A 25401-nucleotide genomic window follows, 5' to 3' on the forward strand; every position below is an offset into this window, starting at 1 on the left:
GTTTTGAGTAGTAATTAAGTGGAAGTAGAATAAATCTTTTGACTGGTCTCTAGAACTAAAATTGCTACTTTATTGTTTAGAGACTCACCTCTGATTTTGGCAGGTGCCCATGTCAGATGACCAAATTCTGTTTCGGATACAGATATTCGAATATGTGTTACCTAGTACAGTCTTTTGGTAAGCTAACATTTTTACCATTCCATGTGGATATTACTATCACCAGGAGACTGATGCTTACTGAGAGTAATTGGCTCTAAATTATATAGACAATAAGTGTCAGAGATAAGAATTAAAACAATTTACCTAAATTATCTTTTCTCTACACCACACTAAATCCTTACATTTTTGTTAAATATTTAAACTCATTAGCTATTTAAATAATGAGTATAAGAATCTAGTTATCATGGAAAAGTGACTGAGTGTCCTCTTTTAGTAACGTACAAAAATGGAAACATAACATAAGCGATTCTTTTAACTGCAGACTTGATACGCAACGCACTGCTAAGTTGTTCAAATGCATAGTCCACATGGCTTCATTCTGTATTTATAAAAAAATACTATACATTTATTCTAATGCTACCATTTTTCTGTGAAAACTACCTTGACTCAAATTTAGCCACCATTAAAAATTTTTGCTAGGGGATTGTTTCCCTAGCAACAGTTACCATGTGTATAGACAGTTCCTCCCTGTTCATTCTCAAATCCAACAATTGGCATCAATGTTCATGTACAGCAGTCACGTTGAGAATTCAAATTCAACAAGAAATGACAAGCTCAAAGTGAAAATCTAATCAGAATTAAATCAAATGTTTATATCAACGCGTTGACTAGGGCAACTGAATAGCCCATAAGACAAATTTAGAAAAGCATGCAAATATCACTTAGGGAAGTTGAAAATGACAAGAGATGACTTATAAATGTCCTCCAGATCACTGTGTGTCCACTGCTGTAGAAAATGTGGGATACCAGATAAATTTGGGGGACTTTCAAACTTTTCTGATTTTTCTGATAATAAACTAATTCTAAAGAAAATGTATGTAAGAACAGTTCAAGAGATAGGGGTCTGATTCATGTACACTTTAAAAAGATAAAAAGCCCTCTCTAACTTAAACACAGATTTCTTAAACACAGCTGAAATGAGAATACAACTGCAAACCACCTAGGCATCTACAATGTACTGATCTTCATAAGATACTAGGTTCCCAAAATGAAACATACAAACATTTCCCCCCAAAAGCAAAATATAGTAATCAACAACTCAGTGCTAGTAAAATCACAGAATGAAAGAGGCAAAGTCAGGTCTAGAGTACAATCTTCCAGAGGAAAACTTGGTGCGTCAGTTGTGTTAGTACAACTTGAAGAGGCTAAATGTGACCACCAACTCAGATCAAGGTATTTTGAACATGGACTCACCCATTCACCTGTCAGCTATTCATTCACCCATCCACTTACTCATTCAACATTATTTGCTGAGCTTCTACCATGTGCCACACTGTACTACATTTTGGGTCAAATGTGGTAAAGAGATCTGGAAAGAATGTCAGCTTGGCGAAAAGGAAGACAGGTAGTCAGAAGAGGCAGCTAACTGAAGCAGAGAGAGGCTGCGCAGGAGTCAGATCTGAGCTCCTCTCCCATTTACTGTGGAAAGCCTGTGGGACATTGAACAAACACCAAGTCTTTCCAGGTCTGTCCTATTTATCTTACAAGTGACTGTAAGAAGCATGAAAGAACATAAATTTTACATTCTCATGCAAAGTTTTGTATATTGTCAAATGCTCCACACATGGATGTGCAGCCATTCTACTCCCTGGGGTGCAGCCCCAACCTTATCTTTTCCTCCACTGTATGTTCCAACCTGCTATGTCCAGCTAGGTCTTCTCTACTCCTTGTCTGAAATTGAGAATAGATCCTAAACTTTGCTGTACTCTCTCAGATAATGAGTTCCTCCAGTACCATTTAGTCAATAAGCTTCTCATTTCATTAATTATTAAATGCCCCACTTTCTACAACAGGAAATTATTGGCATATAATTCAATCCTGTCATGGGAAAGGGGGTGTGATTAGATTCTTGTCTACTCTATCCTTGGGTCTGTTCTCCTTTCTTACTTCCACCAAACCACTACCTGGTTGTTGTTCCCCAAGTTGTAACTGGGGAAGGAGAGAGAACAAGAAAGGTCTCAGTTGACAGTGCTGTTGGGAGTCAGCATTGGTGGTCTGGGGACATTCAGCATGGACATTCAGCATGAAATGTGTTCCATTCATTCTTCAGGCATCCACTTGTTTATGGAGATCCCTCAACTGCAGATTCCTTCTCTAGCAGGCTACTTAGCTTCTCCTCAGCCTCTGGTTTGGAAAATCTAGCTCACAAGGAAGCTCCCTGTTTAGGTCCCAGAACCCCTCCAGTGTTCTCTTTTGTCTGCAAGACCTAATTCTGGTCCCCAGAAAATCTCAGGCTCTCTTTGCTACAACAAATTCTAGAAGTTAAGGCATTCCCAGCACAGCTTTCTCTCATCTACACAATGTCAGGCCAGCCCACCATCACAAACTTTGTTTAGGTAAGATGTTCACATTCATTGTGTCCTCCTTTTAAATTGGGTTGAACTCACTAAAAATAATGGTAAGTGTTGACCTGGACCCATGGGCTCACTAAAGTCAGTTTCTGAACCAGGTCAGGGACAGAGATTTCAGTCAGCCACTCTTGTCAAAGTACCATGGATGGATTTTTAAATTTTGCTTCCAAAAATATAATCTGAGTTATTTCCAAAGTAATGAGTGCCAATGGGTAATACTGTTAAATGAAATACTAAGTTTTTACATTTTTAAGACAGCATTGTATAAGAAATACAATGCCCCTCATTGCTCACCTGATTCCATGTTGATGCAAGGGTTGAAAGAGATCAGCTTTGTTTCATACTAGTGTAAGCTTGTTGTAAAAAAAAGAAAAAAAAAAAACCAAACCTGATTTCCAGTAGCAATTTTGCTTGGCTTAACTAGTACATAAAAGCTGGAACAATAATGACATTGAAATCCAATATTGTACCACTAAAACTAAAGGCAGCCTTTTCTAATTGTAGGATGGATTCTATGTTGTCAACTCTAGTTTAATAAAGTGAAGGCATTGAGGCAGATTTTTCCTCTATCTCAAATGTTAATCTAAACCAGGAAAGCTAAAGTGGATTTGATTCATGGAGTAAAGTCCACCGCTTTTATAGAGCTTTCACAAGGTTTTTTTAAATATTAGTTCTTCAAAAACAAGTATATTAGTGAACAATCTCATGGTTACTGGGGGAAAGAGGGTGGGAGGGATACATCCGGGAGTTTGAGATTTGCAAATGTTAACCACTATATACAAAAATAGATAAAAAAATAAATTTCTTCTGTATAGAAGAATATGTTCAATATCTTGTAATAACGTTTAATGAAAAAGAATGTGAAAATGAATGTATATATATATATATATGCATGATTGGGACATTGTGCTGTGCACCAGAAATTGACACATTATAACTGATTATACTTCCAAAAAAAAGTATAGTTTGCACACTCTGGTACATATACTATAAAGCTCGGTGCCATTTTTCACAAGAAAATTAAAATTTGGATATTCATCACTGTATTTCAGGGTGCCATTTATAGAATAAAGATATGTATGTGAAAAAAGCAAAAGGCTCTATAAATCTTTCATACAAACCAAAATAAATAGATGTAATCTCATGACACAAGTACCACCCTGAAACATAAGAGCATTTTATGCTGTCTCAGATTATCAAAAGATGTTCTTTAAAGTTATTTCCTGTCTTCTTCATAATAAAAAATAGTGTTATTTTATTCAGACAGGATGAGAGTAAATGTACCCCAGATACATTTTTAAAAATTTAACCTTCTATATAGGTCTGTGTGTCTCAATCTGACTGTATATGGTGTAGGTTAGCAGGAATTAGACATGGAAACCTTAGCTGCCTTCTCATGTCAGCATTCACACTCCACAATGAAATATTGTTTGTCATATGATATTTGATCAAATTACAATGTTAGGTGATTAAACATGAGAGATCGTCTAAATTTCTCTTGAAAGATTGTATTCTAATTGAAGAATTTGCTTGCCAATAATAACATGCATTCTAAATCACATGGGGTTGAATATAGCTCAAACTATCTTGCAAAGGAGTCATCATTCTTTGATAAATAAATATTTACTGATCTGATCTTGTACTCTAAAAATTAATCTACATCTGGAATTCATTTTACTTTTCTTCTAAAATTTGAATGAATTAGGAACATGCCTGCCATTTTTTTCCTCCACTGTATATAAAATCATGGTTACAAGCCCTCTTATTAAAATAAGATAATTATAAAGGCAAGAGCCCTGTTAGGTAATAAATGTTTAAATTCTGTCAATGCAATTTAAGAAATGGAAATGAAAAGGAGTGTAACCTCCTGTGGGATAATCAACTTCTCAGATGACTGGGACTTAGGCATTCTTAGTCAGGCTCACAACATTCATAGTTTATTTACCTGTGCTCAAGGTTATGACTGGAGAAAGAAGGATGAAAAAGTCATAAACACATTCAGGTTAAAAAAAAAGTTATCCAAATAATCATAGTAGAGTGGTTTCAACAAGAAAAATTCACTCAATTTTTTTTTCCAAATTAAGCTTATTTTTTGTGGTTCCTTAGGATCCTTGCTGCTCCTAGACCAAAATTGCTACTAATAAAAGATTCTAAGGAATCACAAATAAATAAGACAGAGTCTCTGCCCTCAATATGTCCACAGTCTTAGTGGAAGATACGGATACATAAAAAAGCAATTATATTACAAAGTGATGAATTCTGTCAGAGAAATGGAATGTGCTGGGGTACACATGAAGATGCTAGCCCTTTGAAAGCCCTGTTTTACTGTTAAAAGTGAAACTATATAATTGATTTTATAAAAATTACAGAGTATGTAATTAAAAAGTAATTTATAAATATTTATTGCAAGCAAGTACTAACTAAACAACCTAGAAATCAGATAAAACTTTTCATTATGAAAATAACCATTATTGGAAGCCTGTATTCAAATGTTCATTTTGTGACTTTTTAATGAAAATTTAACCAAAATGGAAATTTTATATTAGAAAATCAACAGTTTGCATCTGCATTAATTCATAAACAAATCAGAGAAGAAAAAAATGGAAAAAGAATCAACATCATTTTGCCTGGCTCAACTCTCAAGTCAGAGAGAACTGCTTGGAGGAACCAGTGAGCTCCGTAGTCCTCTGATAGCTACCGCTCCAAGAGAAAAGTCAGCACAAAACAATCTGTATAAGATACTCAATAACAGAAATATGGTGTAATAGACTGGCTTGTGGGCACTATCCCTCCTTTTTTTTTTTTTTTTTTTTTAATTTAAAACCAAACACCCATCTGCTGGCATATGAAGTAAAGAGAGGAATGAATAAAAACAGTTAACCAAACAAAACCTAGACTAGGCATCATCATAAGAAAGAAAAACACTTAAATCTCTATTCATGATAAAAATGAGTAAGCATAGTGATCTGGAGGATAGAATAGATATATTCTATGTACGTGATTCACACAATCTATATACTGGATTACTTTTGACTCTCTAATGCAACTGGCATATGTGAAAACTCTTCACAAACCACAAGATACAATGTAGCATGAGCTTATAATTATCAGCTTTAAGCAAAATGGTTTTGCAGGAGTTTCTTAGTCTTAAAACATTGTCTTTCTATTCAAGAACCAAGAAAGATATAGAAGAGCGGGCCTAAGTCTTGCGAAAGGGGAAAGGTGTATTGAGAAATAGACAAGCATCTACTTGGTAAAACCTGGTAAACCTTACAGATGGGGACAACTAACTTAGATCAAACCCAGAGCCCCCTGGTCCCACGAGAAAGTCTGTCTGACTTTGGCCAACGATAAATATGTTCAGTCTGAATCAGGGAGGCAGAGGAGAAAGGCACAGATCCTACCCATTGGGGGAGGATGCCTCCTCTTCAATCACAATACAGAAATGTGAAGGTCAACTAGAACTTTGCGGTATCTGTGTCCCTTTTATCAAAGTCAAGAAGGTTGTTCTACATGCATGATACTCTCTGTGGCAGCAGAATTTCCACATGAGGTGATTTCCTTTAGCAAATGATTCCAATCTGTCATCAGCTTCATACACAGCCCTCTCCTTTATGCTTATTAGACTTTTCTTTATTAAAAAACTTAAGCATATTACTCTCTGATAAATAATTCCTCCCTAAATTTGCATATGTTAGTGCAAATTTAGCAAGCACATCACTCACACTGTCATGTTGAGCTTAACCTGCAGCTTTGCAGAAGAAGGAATGAAATTACACCTAAGTAAAGTCTGCAGTTATCCTTAAAATGAGGTGACCCCTTGGAAGAAATAATGTCATTCTGAAAAGCTGCATAATTCTGAGCACATCACTGAAGACTGATTTTGTACTTAAGTCTGAGAGGAAGAGAAAGAAAAACTTATTACCTTGATGATCAGTAGCTTTTGCTCAAAGAAAATGATTCATACAGTTTTCCTGTTTGAAAATCTTACCAATACATATCTTGTGGAAATGTAAACTTTGACTTGTAAACAAGCTTTAAAGAGATAGGGATGATACTGAACAGTAGTTTTCTAGATGTCCTTTAGTCTTTCCAAATAATTCTGTAGCATTTTTTTTCCTAGCCCCGCCTCACTCCTGCTTCTGATTTGCACTTGATTCTTTTAGAGGCTGAATAAATTACTGTTTACATATGCTTCCTCGAGCCTTGAAGGGGAATTTAATGTAGTTGTTCTTGTCTATGACAAAACTCAGGATGCAGAAACCTAGGAGTAGTGTTAATGGTGCACGTTCGCAATTTACAGATGCTCTGCATACTGCAGTATCATGCGGAACTTAGGTGAAAGAGAGTAAGTGTAACCAAATGCCAAAATAAGAGGTTTTTACCTAGGCGATTCAGGATGAGAACATTTCAGCACGCCCTCCTGATAGACAGGGAGAAGGCACAGGCATTTGATTCTGTTGAAGGTCTCTGGTAACAAATCAGTCAAATAAAATAAAATAAAGAAAAACATCATGATTAATTAGGTAAGAGACTTTGAAAAATATAGAAATAAGCAAAATACACACAGCTGTGTAAAAATCTAGGCCCCACTGAGTTAGAAGATCCTCTCTTGATGAATTATAATAGCTGTATTGTGTAAAAGTGAAACTGACCCTAGAACACTTCAACAGAGATTCAGTTCTTACACTGAAGCACTTATCAATATTAGTTCATAAAAGTAAAAGGAATTGTCTCTATTCTGAGATAATCCACCTGCTCTTTTGCTTTATTTGAGGCTGCAAATATTCATTTAATAACAAAAACTGGTACACAGACTTGAGTTTTCATAAGCTAAGGATTTTCCAAAACTTCAATTTCATTCAGATCTCAGTAGATAAAATTCTGATCGGGCTATATTTTAAAGAGCAAAGCAACCACATTTCCATTTCTTAAAAAACAAAACAAACAAACCCCAAAAATCCCTAAACAAAAAACTACCTACTTGAGAGTTCTAAATTAATGAAAATTAGCACAATGAAAATGTTTTCATCCTTTCCAACCTCTATGTTCATTGAAATCCAATTATCCATCCACTTTACTCCAGAGGGAGAACTGGGCATTTAGGGGAAACACTTGTTTTAGGACAAGCTGTTTTTCCTTATGTCAGAAACAGACTGAAAGCGTTTCATGCTTGGTGAACAGTCTGGGCTCCTAGAAGGAAAGAAGCGACTCTGCAGTGTGGGGCCAGAGGCTGCTGCTCTCACGTGCACCTGTGCCGGTTGTTGATGCTCTGGCCCACAAATCACCTCCTCATCTTTGTCAACCTCAAAGCCTCTGTTCTTCTCCAGTGACCTGAGGCTGATGCAACAAAAGGAGGCAATTCCAAAGCAATGTCAGAGGCCCTTTGCTACCAAAAATAACACCCTGCTAAAACCTGATAGCCAGAAATCTAAAAGGTAATGTTTGTACTGGTTTTTATGTAAATCATCTTAAAAAGAAGACAACTGAAGCATTGTTAATGCAAATTCTGAGATGTTAATCCAGAGTGGGCTGTAAGTATTAAGTTCTATAGATAAAACAGAAAAGAAATATAATTATGAAGATTATAGCTCCAGCAGGCAGCCGCGGAATCTCTGGCCCAGAACAGCAGCACCTCCTCACTAGCTGTTATTAACCCCTTCAGCAATCCCTGCTTCTTTGACAGCAGCCAGTTCATGTATTCTTATGTACCTCTCTCTTCCTCTTTACGGAAAGTACCAAGCTGCCTTCTATTGCTTTTACACACATGCTGCTGCTGTCGCCAAGTGTATTTACAAAGGTATTAAAAATGAAATTTAAATTCCAAGGATTTAAATATATTCACATATAAATATAAACATATGCAAAAAAGGAGCTTAGAAAATACACTTTGATAAATTACTTTGTTGATATATTTTCAAAAAGTAGAGGAAGGGCTTTCTGTTTAGAAATAGTCCAGTGCTACTCACAGCCTCATGGTTTCCCAGATTTAAGTGTTTTCTGATGTGGATAATTTGGTCCAATGTGCTTTTCACATTCTTCTACTTAATATCATTTTACTAGTGCAGTTTTTCTTGCCTCCAATTTCTAAAGATACTGTGGAGATAAAGAAAATACTAAGTCATTTCTAAATGATTTTACATCTATTAAGCACACAAAATTTGGTCATCTTTAGGCAGCCCTAAAGGGAGGCATGGAGGAATTACAGCTGCAATGACACAAATATACATACTTCTTGAGTATTAACTATGTGCCGGGAATCGTGTTAAATCCTTTCCATGCATTATCGCATTTAATCTTCCCAACGAGCACATGAAAGAGTTAGAATAACCATTGTAATCTGACAAATGAGAAACAGGTTTAGGGAGTTCAACAGCACATGGCATTTTTTATACCTGGCAAGGAGAAGAGTCATATTTGAAATTCCTCTAGTCTGAAAATGTTGAAGTTTACAATTCAAAATATAAAGTCTGTACCCCTTTCCCAATTCTTCCCTTGCCATTTTGCCAAAATATGCCTCCTCCCTTTTTTTTTTTTTTTTTTTTTTTTTTTTTTTTTTTTTTTTTTGAGCAGCCTCCATCAAACACTGGAAAAGGTCAAATAACAGAAGAATAAATATCATCAAAGCACACCTACAGGTCACCTGGCAAGATTTCCTTGTTGTGAGAACAGCAAAACCCTTGTCAGCAAAGTGATTTCAGGTGGTTGCCAAAGCAGCCTGTCTAGACCCCTTAAAAACCAGGTACAGAAACAGGTAAGAATGGGGATTTGTTTGGAGAATGAAAGTACCCACATAAAGAGCAACCTCATAGTAAACTTGAACCATTTACACCTGCTAAGAGAACGGTCCAGGGGTCACTCCAATTTCCTCCCTATCATGGATGGTCTTTTTCAACCGGATTATAAATTCCTTGAGGCCAAAAAAGAGTTCTTGTATATGAATGGCTTCTGTATCCCCACTGGCGCCCAGTATTTCTTGAATTAAATTAAATTAATCAATTAAATTAAATTTATCTGGTAGGATAGTCGGGCAAGACTGTTAAATTCTAAATAGTGTTCTCAAGTCTCAGGTGATGCATAAGGTAGCATTTCCCTCTAATTAATAACAAGATGTTTCAACTGAGAGAAAGATCAGATATCATTCAGCTCAGTCTTCTCACTCTACTTTTCCTAAATGTTTAATCCTAAAATGTTCTTTTTCTATCTAGAAGACCAATTTTGCCATTTTTAGGATTTTTTAAAAAAAATTTACATGGATTAATAGGAATCCTGTCAATTAGGTATCCATTTACACAGGGAGCTGGGATCAGTACATTTAAATTAAGGAAATGGAAGTACAGTGAGCAGCTAACACAGTTTGCTCAGGACTTTTCCGGTTTTAGAAATGGAAGCCCACATCCTAAGAAACCCTCTATCCTGAGCAAACTAGGATGGTTGGTCACCCCCAAACATCAGAAATAATTTCAATAAAATAAATGTAACTTTATCTGAAGGAACCAATCAGATAGTAAATATTTTATGAGCCCCCAATTGTTGCATAAGTTTTTTTATTTGGGTTTGTTTGCTATTTCTTTGTTTATTTGTGTGAGAACTAAGTGGATTTCCCAATCTCAAGACCTCTACAGTCTGTAGGCAAATAAATTCATTCTAATATTAAATATTTATATGCTCAGTCTGAGGGGCTTGGGGGGTTAAAGTTTGAAAGTAAGCTGGCTTCATGCAAGCAGTGTATTCTAGTGCAGAGAAGAAACACATCTGATTAAACAAGAAAACATGACTGAAATTAAACAAGGGAAAATTCAAGGAGAGTACCTAAGGCAATGGCTTTCAGAGTGGGGAGCTGTGAAAAACTACTCATGCCTGGACCCCATCCCAGAGATTCTGATCCCATTTTACTGGGATGGAGCCCAGGCAGAAGTATTTTTGCAGGTTCTCCAGGTAAATGTAATGTCTATTCTGTTATCCTCCCTTGAATTACTACCGTATTTTTGTGGAAATAAATACCTTTAACAAGAGCAGAATTCAAGTTGAAATGGGCCTTTTGATTAATAACTGGTTAATAATTTGCCTTTTCATGCTACTATAAAGAAATGTCTGCATATAGTTAGGTTTTCTTTTAGTCTGGTTAGGAGTTGAGAATTTTTAACTCTGTCGATAGAAAATTTATGTGTTAGCAGATTACTCAGGTGGCAATAATAACTAATGGAGACAACGCTTCCATTCCATGAGCTTGGCAAAGCATATACCATAACTTATCTATGTGTACACATGCAGGCGTGCATGAAACAGTGCAACAGAATTGATTTTTTAATCAGATAAGGGAAGGGAACAAATTATCATCAGTAAAAGTCCTCTATAATGAAACCCAAGGACACAGATAAAGAGAAATGGACATTTGGAATTGGTAATAGGATATGAAGACAATGACCTCTTAAATGCTATTCTAAAATTTTTTCAGATCAATAATAGCCAAATGTTCTAATATACTGATTTCCCAGTGACCCATGTCAGTTGACTAGATAATGTAAGTCTTACAAGTGAAAAAATAATCAATATTTTAGCAACAAAATTGCATGAATGGATACTTCTTATAAGATATTTTAAAAATCAAATCGAGAAAATACTTGTTTACATTCTGAACAATTTTAACTCTAAGTCTAAAACACATCAGATCTAGAAACTCTAAAAATACACATTGTTAATAAGAGGTTGCTTGAATTGATTTGTTCAGTAAGAAATACACATAAAATAGCATAAAAATTTAGGACTTTGGAGATTTAAAAAGGGGTGGTAAACTGAAAATCTGTTCAGCGTAAATGGTGAGAGGAAAATGAAAAGTCAAGCCAGTTCTGAAACAAGAAATTGAAAACAAACTGGGATTCTATTACGATGACTAGCTCAGGGATAGGAATTTCAAGTCTTATTCCACGCTCTGTTAGGCAATTCACTTTGCTGCCTGTGACCTGATTTTACATTTGAAATATTGACTTTAAAAACACATACACAGAACTTGCTATTTGTATTATCTACAATGGTTAGGTCGATCAGGTAATCAGAATAAGGCTACTCATTTGATTATCATATTGACCAATCAACTTAGAATCAAAACTCTGAAATCACAAGCTAAATTTACAAATTTAAGGAGTCATTTTTCAAATGTGTATTATTTATCATGAGGACAGCTGAAAAAGAATACATCCTTCTATGGTACCTTCCCAGCAACATCTTCATGCCAAGGTTTTACAATAATATGGGGTCTAAACTGACAAGTACTTTTCTAATAAAATCTTACCAGAAATAAAACCCAATGCTTGTATTTTTATAGTTGGGAAAAAAAAACAATATTTCAATAGAAAACACCCAATACTTGTGTTTTTATAGTTGGAAAAAAAGAATATTTCAAGAGAAAACATTTCCAAATGATAACAATTTGTTTCCATCTTTGCAGCTGAAATAAACATTTGGTTTAATGTTATTAAAATGCCCAAATGCCCTGAAACTATTTCCAAGTAATAGCTGCTCTGTCATCAGATGGAAATTGTCCAGCTATTTCAGCAGAGTTTTTGAGCAGTAAACATGGTTTTAGCCTTGATTAGCAGTAAGAAAAGTAAAATTTTAAGACATTAATATGTCTTGCTCCTTCTCAACCAACGTAAGATCTTCAAAGAATTTTATTCCTTTTTCCATTTCAGGTACTAATGATGTTATCAAATGATGCAGGAAAACATATAACTCCATGTCCCCAGTCTTAATAAATACCTCTTATTTAGCTTCTGTCATTTTTTTCTCTAAAATTATGTTAAGTTTTCAGTTGTCCCAAGAAAACTTTAGACAGACCAAGTAGCAAGTGTTGCCAACCTCATTTGTTAAGAACTTTAGCAAACCATGAAACTCTTACTCAAAAAAGTATGTTAGGGGAAGAAAAGGGAATGGTTTCCATCCTTTAATAGCCTATTTAGGTATTATAGGTGTATGATATAAAGTAACAATTCACATTGCTTTTAGCAGCTACGGGAAAGCCCAGGTGGACCTGTTAGGCTTTGAGCAAAGGTGAAAATGCACGCTGCTCATGCGAAAATGTACTGAATGCAAAAAAAAAAAAAAAAAATTAGTGTAATATATTCTGTTTTTCCCATCATATTGTGATTAGGTGATAGCCTTTGTAAGTTCTTATTCAAAGACCCAGAGTGAAATATATATGGAAAAGAAGGACAAGAGGTCAACTTTGGTATTCTCAGTGACATATTACTCCTAACAAAACAATCAACATGACTTAATAGCAGTAAAGTGAAATGAAAAAATAGTTATTGTCCCACTGTTTAATCATAATGTAGAAGATGAAGATAAAAACTCCAACATAGTACCTAGAAATTCCCAAATATTGCCAAAGGGCCAGGCAACCATAGCACACTGTGGCAGTTGCGTGCTAAAAAGGAAAGAGGAAAGGAAGCATTTCCCTTAGCTAATCCACGGTGCAGTTCAGCCAGGATGCTTCACAGAGGATCACGAGAAAAGAAAGTTTCTGCCTTCTGCAGCAGCTAATTCTACTTCACACACGTCCAAACTGCAGATTTTTGGGGGATTGGCTGCTGGCTTACAATGTCCTAAGCTAGACAGCTAGATCCTTAATTTCTTTGGTATTGTAAATCTACCAAGTTAATCAAATAGCCAGAAATTCTTGCACTTTTTTGTAGCAATGAAGCACGGGGACAAAAAGATTAATTTTGTTTTTATCAATAGCACTGATAAGAAGGCCAAGAGACTCAGAGTTCTGCTAATCTTCTCAAACTTTACCTATTCAATGTATTCCAAGCATGATTCTTTTATTCTGTTCTAAACTTTAACCCCAACACAAAGCAGGGTTGTTAAGTAAGCCATTGTCTCATTATTCATACAAGTTAAACTCACTCACATCTGGTTCTACCCACTGTAACCTGAGAAAATACATATGCATACATATCATGTTAAAGATATTTTATATATGACATATATTTTTTAAATACAAGTAATTTAAAAAAACAATTGCTCAGAGCTTTCACCTTTGAAAGCACGCACTTACTGTCATCTTCTTTAATCTACTGTATAATCTTGATTGAAACTAAACCAGGTATTTATAAGATTAAAGAAATAAACAAAAAACAGAGGCACAGGGAGATTATGATTTGCCTAATGTTTCAAAATCAGTGAGTGACGGAGGCAAGTGATCTAGAATCCAGTGTTTTGGCCCATGGCTCTTTCCATTAAGCAAGAGATTAACGAGGTTGAGAGCAAGTATCGTTTTTCAGGACTTACTCTAAAATATTGAAGATACTGATTTAGTAGAAATTTTAAAAGAAAGCAAACAAACAAAACAAAACAGAAACAGATTCACTAATACAGAGAACAAACTGGTAGTTGCTAGAGGTGAGAGGAGTGAGGGGATGAACAAAATAGGTGAAGGGGGATTGGGAGGCACAAACTTCCAGCCATAAATTAATTAAGTCAAGGGGATGTAACATACATATAGGGAATATAGTCAATAATGCTGTAATAGATTTGTAGGGTGATGGATGGTAATGTGTTATTTCAATGATCATTTCATAATGTATAAAAACACTGAATCACTATTTATACACCTGAAACTAATATAATATTATATGTTTAATTATAAGTAAATAAAAATAAGGTGTTTACTAACAATAATGTTTAAAACTTTTTTAAATAGAAAATTCATACTCCAGATAAATACAAGTTATATTATAATTTTATTTGAACTGAATTTTTTATATATCTTGCTTGTACAGTCTTGCTATTTAAATTTTTAAAATCAAATATTGTATCTGCTTCACCAGATTGTAAATTCATGAAAGTCATGAAGAATCATCTTATTCAGGATGTCACACCGTACCAAGAGACACATACACACTCGACCAGCACAGTTCCTTGCACATAGTAGAAAATTCAACAAATATTTGTTGAATGAGTGCATGGATTTCTCAAATAAATGACCTAAAAGTTCCAATAAACATCTGGAATGACAGTTGTCAATTATGTACTATTTCTGAGTTTACTCAGAATGTCCTTCATCTTCATATTCATACACTCATATTTAGATTACTGGGAAACTTCTTATCTAATTGTCAAAACATGAATCCTATATATTCACATAAGTTTTGATTACAAGCATCATTCATACACACAGAGTAATGGCTTCTTTCTGTCAAAATAATCCATGTTTCCTCCTCCGTCCTTCTCCTCTTACCCTCCACAGGAAAGTCGGATTTGGACTGAGATATGATGCACTCTGTATTGGTTTAAATTTTGTTACAGGCAATGAGAATCCACTCTGTTTCACCCTGACTCTCCACCAAGAGTTATCCTCAGCTTAATCTCAGAGAAACAATTGGGGAACTCAGACCCAACTGAAGAGTACACGATGACTAAAATAGCGACAAAGTATCATTGCATTATCAACACTACAAAATCAAGTCCCTTTAGTTTCATCACCACTGATATACTTGCTAAACTCATCTACTTTGTCCTATTTCAACCATCTCCACTGTCTGCACTCAAACTTATATAGTCTCGCACCTAAACAACTAAGATAGCCTCATAACTGATCTCTGTAGATCCAATCATATTCTTTCACCAAGATGTTTCCAATCCATTCATCACAGTGCAGTGACAATCACCTTTTGAAAAAGCAAATCAATCCTTTGACACTGTCAAGGCTTCCTTTTGCCATTTGGACCGAAACAGAAATTCCTAATGTGGCTTTAAAAGGCCTGCATTACCTCCCTCTACAGTATTATCTCCCATGGTTTCAGTTATCTGTTGTTGTGTAACAAGACACCCAAAACCTTAGCAGCTGAAATATGATCATTTATTTGTTCATAATTTTGTAACGTGAACAGGGCTTGATAAGGACAGCTCGTTTTGGCTGCATGTGGCGTCAGCTGGGGCCACTCACCTGGTGTACTTCCATGATGGCTCACTCACCTGCCTGGAAAGTTGATTCTGTCTGCAGGCTGGGAGCTCAGAGCTGTGAGCAAAGGGCCTCGATTTTACAACTTATGGCCCCCACTACTTGTTGCTAATTGGGCTTCCTCTCAGCATGGCAGCTAGATTTCAAGAAACAGAAAATTAAAACCATCTTTCTTTTTAAATTCTAGTATCAGAACCAGTGCAATATCACCCCTGCCATACTTTATTCACCAAAGTAGCCAGAGGCCCAAGTTAGATTCAAGAGGAGCAGTATCTGGACTCACCTACCAGTGGGTGTGGTGACAAAGAATTTGCAACAATATTTAATCCCTCAAATCCATCATATTCCTTCTTTCTTTCTTTGTTCCAGTCTTTTAGCATCTATTACCATAGAATTGTATATGGATAAGAAAATGAGAAAAATAGATCTAAATCTATATCTGTTCTCTTTAATACTTACACAATTTTACATTGGTGCCATGGCCATATCCTGGATGAAAGTTTTGTAAATTGTACCTTAGGTTAAATTATCAATCTTTATATTACTAATGAAGGTTTCCTGAAAATGCAGGCCCAAAGCATAACTTATGTTTGCTCTTCCTGCTCTTTTCCTAATCTTTTCACACCCTGATGCTCAGTTTGCAATATACCTGGTCTCACTAGACCATCAGCCAGAAAATGAGAGGAAAGATGATACACAAGTACAGAAAGGTGGGGGCATGGAGGAGGCAGCAAAAGACAGAGAGTGAGAGAAAGAGTATGCAGAGCCCTTAAATAAACACAATTAATTCTGCAAAATCTCTTTAGCTCTACATTCACTTTAACTCAAATATAATAAATCAAACATACTTATTTTGTAAAGTTTCTTCTGCAAAGAAAACCACTAGAAATATTTGTATTTGTAAAGTAAAATCATAATAGATATTTTCAAAAATAAAGCCAACCTATATGCCCAGAAAAAAATGTAAGTATTTATAAATTATTTGACAATATTTTAATTAAGAAATAATTTGTATCCAATTAATTGCTTCGAAAGCAAACATTAAACAGAGACATTAGGGATTTGAGCACTATGTTATACCAAAAAGAGATTCAATTTTTCTTTTTTTCCCGTAAGAGGGATTCATTTAAAGACTCAAAATACATGAAAATTTATCATGAATCAACACTATAGTCGGTAAAAATGTATATGGACTGGTCAAGACTATACACATTCCCACAGCAAATTTTATACTAAATTCATAATCATCTAAACCATTAAAATGCTTTATAAAACATTATACTCTAGTTCTCAATAAATTGCACCATCTATGAATGCTTAGTACCGAACATGAAATAAATACATCAAGTTTTATTTACTACATATAGATTTTATATCCTAGAAAGATAACCTTCCATATCATATTTCACATATATAACTGACATATTACACATAGATGAGCTAGAATCTGGTTGTGACATGTAAAAGATGTGCAATGAGGATACGGAGAACTTACAAGAAGAGCCAAACAGTCACAAATTGGTTTCAGCTCATTTTTAAGGTCAAGTTTTGTACATTCTATGAAAAGACTGTAGGAACCAGAGCTCTGACCAGACAAAGAGAAAGAGTGAGGTTTCCTGTATAGAATTATTTTTCTGGGCATTGGAAAGTCAGCTGTTCTTGAACAGTTCAGCCAACATGACAGCACAACATACAGAATTCATGAGAAAACCATTCCTTACACTTTCCTATACAGTTTACACATTAGATTAATCTTAAAACATGAGTGATTTACCATATGCTTCTTTTTAACCAGGGAGACTGAAGAACTTGTGGTTAGTGATCCTATAGGTGAGGAGGAGGAGGAAGAGACCTGAGGGGAATGAGAGCAGTTTCCAAGGAGGTAGAACACTTGTGAGAAAATCTTTGTCTCTGCCACCATGTTGCCTAAAACAATTTCTATAAGATAAAACCAATGAAAAATCATGTCTTTAGAACTGTGAGGTTAAAAACAAGACGTATCAGGGAAGGATAAAACCAAATGGCTAGTAATAAAGTAATGATTAAATTAGTGAACAGTTTCCTAGATGGAATATGTTGGACTTCCTTAAAAATTAAGACGTGAAAATATAAGCTTGAAATAAAGTTCATTGAAAAAATACATTTATAAGTTCATTCTGCCACTATTCATACAATTATTACTTATAATATACATATACATGATTATATATACATAAATATGATAATATATAATAAATAAATATACATAAATATGATTATATCAATATATTTATTTATACCATGACAGGTGATAATAGGTGAGTGTTTTACTTCCCATAATTTAAATTGTTTAAAGCTAAATTATACTTTAATTAAAATGAAGAAATTGTGAATACCCCAATGACCATTGTTAGAGAAAATACAAACACTAAGAAGGAATTCTTGGGGTAAAATAGATCATGAAACTATAAACAGAGGGAACACTTATTTTTGTTCCATTCTAAGGAACAATAAGCAGGCTCTAAAGGAGAGGCTATGCAAATTGTTGGTCAAAGAGTTGGTCCAGGATACAGACTATTAAGAAACTAAAAACTGATTTTAGCCACGATTGTCTACATTAGTTGGTTTTCTTCAATACTCCCAATATCAAATATTTCTTCAATATTCTTTTGTTGCTCAAAAGATCATATGACATTTTCCACTGCACTAGTATGAAATCCTGTCAGGTTTCTTCTTCTCTTATCAGTCCACCCCTGGGTCTGGGTCTCAATTTCATGCCAAGGTGCTGACTTAGCAGAAATGCCATGCACAGTGGCATGGTGACTTCTACCCCTAACCATGAGACATTTTTCATTTATATTCATCAAGGAAGGACTCCACAGGCATCAAACCATGTACCCAGATCTCAGTTTGTTATTTGATTATCCAACTTAATCCCATTAGACACTGATCTTTTAAATAGCACAAAAACTGCTGACAAAATGCCTCTGCAAACATTAAAAATTCCCCATGTGAGGAGGATTCAATTCCACAATTAGCTTTAGTAAAAGCTGATGTTTACATTTATTTAAATAATAATCAGAGACAATTTCAAGTGAAAATGAAAAGAATTGAAGGTCTTAAGAAAATGAAATCCTGCAGGACACAGTGAGACTTGGTAAAATGAGCTGACCTCTTTACTTTCACATTTAGGCTCTAATCTGGAAATTCTCAGGAACACTTTCTCCATAAAAGGAAAAATGGTATACTCTCTTCAAAAAGCCACATTTAAAGTCTGTTCCCACTTTACGGAGATCTTTTAACTCACAGGGAGTTTAGGAAAAGTATTATATTAATATTAGTACATAAGTGTACTTGTGGAAAGCAAATCTTTACAAACACTGAATACTTTTTTAAATGTTTCCTTTACCAAAATGATCAAGGAACAGAATAAAAGGAAAATTTTAAAAGCACACTTTTATATAAAAGGTTTCTACAAACTTAACAGAATCTTTTTTTCTAAAGACAATGTGAATTTTAGAAAGTCTCTAAAAATCAAAATAGTGTATCAACAAATAGTATAAAATATTCACAATACTGAAGAAATTTTCCATGTAAATTAGTAAGTGTTAACAATCCTCCTGAAAAGACAAATTCGGGTTTTAGTTCTGACTGAATGGTGTTGGCACTATTTCATGGGTGGAAGATAGGAAGGACATATAGGGCTAAATTGAAGTCATTCCCTAAGTTGAATAAGAAATAATTTCTTCTCTTGCTCTTACTGCCCATCTTTATTTTCTTGATGTTTGTCTTAATTGGTACTTAAGCTATTGTATATTTTATCATTTAACATTCATTGTGCAACTACCATGTACTAACCTTTGCGCTAGGAATCTGAGATACAGTCCCTGACTTTGATGGTTCACTGCTCACTGGAGAACATCAGGAGACACATTCTCTTACAATAAAGAGTCAATGCCCGCTGTTGACAGGAGTGCAAATGGGCTTACACATTTTGGAAGCAACTTGTCTTTTTCTTCTGAAGTTGAACAGGCATATATTCTACCACCCAATAATTCCAACTCTAGGTATATGCCCTAAAGTGACTCTTGTCCATGTTTATTCATGGAATGCTCAAGAGTGCTCATAGCAACACAATATTTAAAAATTGAGAAAACAAAGCATTCGTCTTTAAGAAGATACCTAAACAAATGTAAAATTGTCTCACAATGGAATACAATACAATTGTGAAAATAAATTATCCTCAGTCCACAGGCAATGCTACAGAAGAATATTAGGAATACAGCATTGAAACAAACTGGCAGAAGACTACATATAGTATGATACAATTTTAATAACATGCAAAAAAAAAGAATATACATCCATTACATTCTTAAAGATACATGCACACCTGGTTGCACTTTTTTACATGCAAAAGAATCATAAACCCTAAATTCAGCACAGCACTTACCTTCAATGGCAGGTGGGATGGAGGCAGTGGGAGGTGCATCCACGTAGCTTCAATGGAATTGTCGTAACTAGTTCATAAGCTGTTAGGTGGCCTCACAGTTCATCTTATTACTATGCTTCTTCACTTCCTACACGTTAGGGATATTTTTGTTTGCATCAGATTTCTAAAAACAAAAAGTAGTTAATTAAAGGAAAACAATGTCAAGAAACTGCACAAATTCTTCTTGAAGGTATTAGGGAAGGAAGGCAGGTAATTTCAACAGGGCAAGACAGATGAATTAATTTTCCACGAAAAGGGCAACTCAAAGTCAGGAAACCTTATGAGCAAGGGCCCAGAGATGTGAAAGAGCAGTGTACTGAAATAATGAGAAATAGGTTGGGGCTGGAGTGTAGGACACATGGAAAAAGAGACAGAAGATGATACTAACAGAGGACCTCACTGCTTCTGTGGAAAGCCTTATATGCCATGAAAGGAAGTTATCTGGTAAACAATGGAATGATGCTGATGTCTTGTTTTAAAACAGGTAAGTTACAAGATCATGATTTAGGGGAAGAATAACAATGGTGGCAGAACTGTGGAAAAGAATTAGTAGAGGTAAGATAAGTGTCAGCGACAGCAATTAAAAGAGTGATGCAATAGTCTAGGTGACACAGATGAAGATTTTCATAAAGATTTTAGTGGTAAAGGAGAACAAAGGAGATGGGCTTAAAGATATTTAAGGGTCCATTATAACTCAATAAACCTGATTTTTTTTAAACAAAGGCACTTAAGGGGTAGATTTGGTAACTAAACAGATAGGAATAACTGAGCCATAGACAACCCTAAAATTTGATATTTAATAGGTTGAAAGATGCTGAAGCTTTCAAGCAATTAACATGAGGGAAGAAATGGCTTAGCAGGGAAGATAAATTCAGTTTGGGACTTGGTGTTAAGAAGGTTTGGGAGATCCATGTGGATATGCTGGTAGACACTTGAAAGTATAGTAGCAAGTTGATATAGAAATTCAAATTTATACACTCTAATTAGTAATTGTGACCAAGGAATCAAATGATGTCTTTGGTAGAGTATGTAGAGAGAAAGACTTGAGGGTACCAGGGATAGATGAAACTTTGGCAAAGAGAAATAGAAAGAGAGACAGACTATGAAAACAAAATGAAAAAGGAAGACATGGCTGAGAGCACTAGACTCTGGAACCAGAGGGATAAGGTTCATAACATCCTTCCACCATCCTCGAGAAAGTTACCCCAACCCTCTCTGCCTCAGTTTTCCCCAGCTATAAAAACAAATATAAGAACAATTACTTCATAGGACTGTTTTGTGGATTAAATTAGACAATGTGTGTAAGATGTCTGGCGTGTATTTCTTATCCATTCAACAATTTATTAAAAGCATGTACTGTAGACTAGGCGGCTGGCGCGACTGTGCAGGACTGTGGCTGTCCGTTACCTGAGAGGTGTTTGCACGTATGCTGTGATTTGAAAATCCAGAAAGGATACTTTGCTGCTGCTGCCACCACACTCCCCAAACCACCCAATATATCTCCCATCTATTGATTAGTATCAAAACACTTTTCCTGGTGGCAAGACTTTTAATCCACCACCCTAAGTAAGTTCAATAATGCAGAGTAAGACAACAGCAACACAGTAGTTTAAATTTACAGTAGAAGACTAAAGGGCTAAACTTAGATCCTTTCCCAAGAACATATTTCAAGGGAAAAAGCCATAAGGCACTGAGCACATGACGTGGAGTGAGAGGACCAGGCCAGGAGACAGCCTCAAGAAAGCTGAGCCTGGAGTGAACATTCAACTCCCTTATCTTGCACTGAACTAACTCCTCCTGACCTAAAAGTTTTGGTGATCCGTACTTTTCTGTCATAACAAGGAGTCGCTCTAGCACATGACCTCCATTTTCTCTTTTGTGGACCAAGTGATAAAATCTGCATAATGTACTTGGCATGGTGTCCATCATATAACATGTGCTCAGTAAATGTCCACAGCTATCAGTGCTTCAGGCTGTACAAAACTCCTGCTAGCTCACAGTAATCCATCCCATTCTTTCCCGCTGATGTGACACAACTGTTAAGAAACACTCTGAAGAATATCTTATGAAGGTGAATTTCTATGCCTGGGAAAGAGATGATAGCGATAAAGGAATAACAACAACAACAATATTAATACAGAGCGTTTAGCGTGTGCTAGATACTATGCTATCACATTCCATGCAATACTAAGTACATAAAGTATTTAGTCTATGGATTATCTCTTTCATTAACAAATATTATTACCAAATTTTGGCTAAGGACATAGGTTTTTTTTTTTTTAAAGAAGTATAGTTGATTTACAACATTGTGTTAGTTTCAAGTGTACAGCAAAGTGATTCAGTTATACAGATATATATATATATATATATATAGATAGATACATAGATGTTCTTTTTCAGATTATTTTCCATTATAGATTATTATAAGATATTGAATATAATTCCCTGTGCTATATAGTAGGTCCTTGTTGTTCATCTAGAATATAGTTATTAATGAAAGATAAGATGGTGCTAAAAATTTGTGAAGGTATCAAATGAAAAATTAAATCAACAATAGAACGAGTTAATAGGCGAGAAATGTGTCATTTCATTAACACCACCATGGACAGCTGCCCAGAATGGCACTGTTATGAAGAGTAACCATTGATACTTTCCCTTTTCCCTCTTTATTTCCTTCTGTCCCTCTTGAAAGTACTAGTCATTGACTGTAAAATTCATGTTGCTCCTCAGAAAGTCAAGTATAACTGACATTTTCAGATATTTTGTAGCTCTCCTCTTACTTTTCATTAGTTTCAACCCCAAGACTTGAAAGCTATCTATATACATGCTTACTATTTTTAAGATCAACTACTCTATAATAAGATGAAAAGACAATTTTTTCAAATGGCTAAAGAATAGAAATTTGAGTCCAAAAAAATGTGTGAAAGAAATAAACATGGAGGGAAAAAACAGTCAGCTGCTTTCTCTGTTGGTGCCAGTTCAGGACTGAATTTTTCTTTAAGGAGGAACTCAACAAAATGAAGATGAACACACAGAAGCATAATTCAAATTATCATCATTAGACCAGTTATTTAATGCACCTAAACAAAGTTTCTCTAAAATCATATGTGGTTTCTCAGTCAAAAGGTCTTCTTTATTTTTGGTGCCAAATTTTGTTTAAAATTATATTCCTTTTTTAAAAATCCACAATCATTTTAGAGTAGAAGCATGTTAATGCTTTATGTACAATTAGATAAAATGTTTTTCAGTGATTACATATTACAATGAAAGGAATGTACAATAAATGAAAGAGAAAACCATTTTATTCTGGTTTTAAGTGAATTTGACAAGAGTGAGACAAAGAAAATCATAACAATGAAGAGACTTTTCTCCTTATGACATCTTAAAGTACCTGCTTCAGGTAAAAATCATGTTTTTTAAAGTTTTCTTCTAAATATTTTTCACAATAAACTTGTTTTTATTTATCAGATATTTACTTTCACATAATATTTTGGGTAGAGGAAAGGAATATCTGACTTTAAAATAAAAATGAATTACTCAAAAACCACCAGTGATCAGACAACATCAGAACACAGAGGAAGATTTATATAATATAGGCTTTTGCTGCCCCCTTTTGGAATAAATAAGCTAACACTATCAAAATGAGTCTGCATTCCTGCCATTGCCACGATGCTTAAGGAACAAAGAACTAAGACTCAATTATCATATGCCTTGTTGTTAAAATATTGAAAATTTATTTTAATTTTAGAGATGCAAAAACATGTTATTTAGCAGAGGATTATTTAACAGTATACTAAATGAAGTGTAATTGTTCTGAACACAACAAATCTCAATTACATGATAACACCACAAACTGAAATAATAATCTTATAATCAATATTTTGGGTTTCATAAAGCCTTATAAATTGTTATAATAATTTAAGTGTAACTTTTTAGTGTAAAATACTAAAGTAAGGAATTTCATTATGAAAAACACTAGAAAAGTTTTTAGTCTAGCATAATTAACAACTGAGTATATCTTAGTTTCTAATATATTTATACCCACTTCGGCAATAACATTGAAATTTTCTGGTTATACTACTATCATTCAAAGCTAGTATTCAAATATATGGTGAGCCTGTAGAGATTTTTAAAATTAGGTAAGTTCAGACAAAGTTTAGGTGTGATCACAGAACTAGAAAAAATCAGAACTAGAAATCATAGAAAAAATCATAGAACTAGAAAAAATCATAATAAAATTTATACGAAACCACAAAAGACCTAGAATTGCCAAAGCATTACTGAAGAAAAAGAAAGAAGCTGGAGGAATAACTCTCACAGACTTCAGATAATACCATAGAGCTACAGTAATCAAAACAGCATGGTATTGGTACAAAAACAGACATATAGACCAATGGAACAGAATAGAGAGCCCAGAAATGAACCCACAAACTTTTGGTCAACTCATCTTCGACAAAGGAGGCAAGAATATACAATGGAATAAAGACAGTCTCTTCAGCAAATGGTGTTGGGAAAACTGGACAGCAGCATGGAAAGAAAGCAATGAAGCTAGAACACTCCCTTACACCATACACAAAAATAAACTCAAAATGGATCAAAGACTTAAACATAAGACAAGATACAATAAACCGCCTAGAAGAAAACAAAGGCAAAACATTATCTCACATACATCTCAAAAATGTTCTCCTAGGGCAGTCTACCCAAGCAATAGAAATAAAAGCAAGAATAAACAAATGGGACCTAATAAAACTTACAAGCTTCTGCACAGCAAAGGAAACCAGAAGTAAAGCAAAATGACAACCTATGGAATGGGAGAAAATTTTTGCAAATGAAACCAACAAAGGCTTGATCTCCAGAATATAAGCAGCTCATATGACTTAATAAGAAAAAGACAAACAACCCAATCTAAAAATGGGAGAAGATCTAAACAAGCAATTCTCCAAGGAAGACATACAAAATGATCAATAGGCACATGAAAAAATGCTCAATATCATTAATTATCGGAGAAATGCAAATCAAAACTACAATGAGGTATCACCTCACACCAGTCAGAATGGCTGTCATTCAAAAATCCACAAATGACAAATGCTGGAGAGGCTGTGGAGAAAAGGGAACCCTCTTACACTGCTGGTGGGAATGTAGTTTGGTGCAGCCACTGTGGAAAACAGTATGGAGATTCCTCAAAAGACTAGGAATAGACTTACCATATGACCCAGGAATCCTGCTCCTGGGCATATATCCAGAAGGAATCCTACTTCAGGATGACACCTGCACCCCAATGTTCACAGCAGCACTATTTACAATAGCCAAGACACGGAAACAGCCTAAATGTCTATCAACAGCTGACTAGATAAAGAAGAGGTGGTATATTTATATAATGGAATACTATTCAGCCATAA

The 25401-nt window shown here is 34.9% G+C and overlaps 2 long non-coding RNA genes across 2 annotated transcripts in view; both read right to left on the reverse strand.

The window, feature by feature from the left end:
- Positions 1 to 6353: 6353 nt before the first annotated feature.
- Positions 6354 to 16702, reverse strand: LOC123620046 (uncharacterized). Its single transcript, XR_006728753.2, has 3 exons — positions 15549 to 16702; positions 8540 to 8666; positions 6354 to 7040 (listed from the first exon to the last, which is right to left on the reverse strand). It is a non-coding gene; the product is annotated as an uncharacterized LOC123620046 (long non-coding RNA).
- A 154-nt stretch (positions 16703 to 16856) lies between these two features.
- The window catches only part of LOC141575979 (uncharacterized), a 173752-nt gene continuing 165207 nt past the window's right edge, over positions 16857 to 25401 (reverse strand). The window contains exons 4-5 of the long non-coding RNA XR_012504114.1: positions 19964 to 20126; positions 16857 to 17472 (exon numbers count right to left, since the gene is read on the reverse strand). This is a non-coding gene — a long non-coding RNA (uncharacterized LOC141575979). The remainder of the gene's footprint in view (positions 17473 to 19963; positions 20127 to 25401) is intronic.

This window comes from Camelus bactrianus, chromosome 3 (assembly GCF_048773025.1).
Source record: "Camelus bactrianus isolate YW-2024 breed Bactrian camel chromosome 3, ASM4877302v1, whole genome shotgun sequence".
Taxonomy (NCBI): domain Eukaryota; kingdom Metazoa; phylum Chordata; class Mammalia; order Artiodactyla; family Camelidae; genus Camelus; species Camelus bactrianus.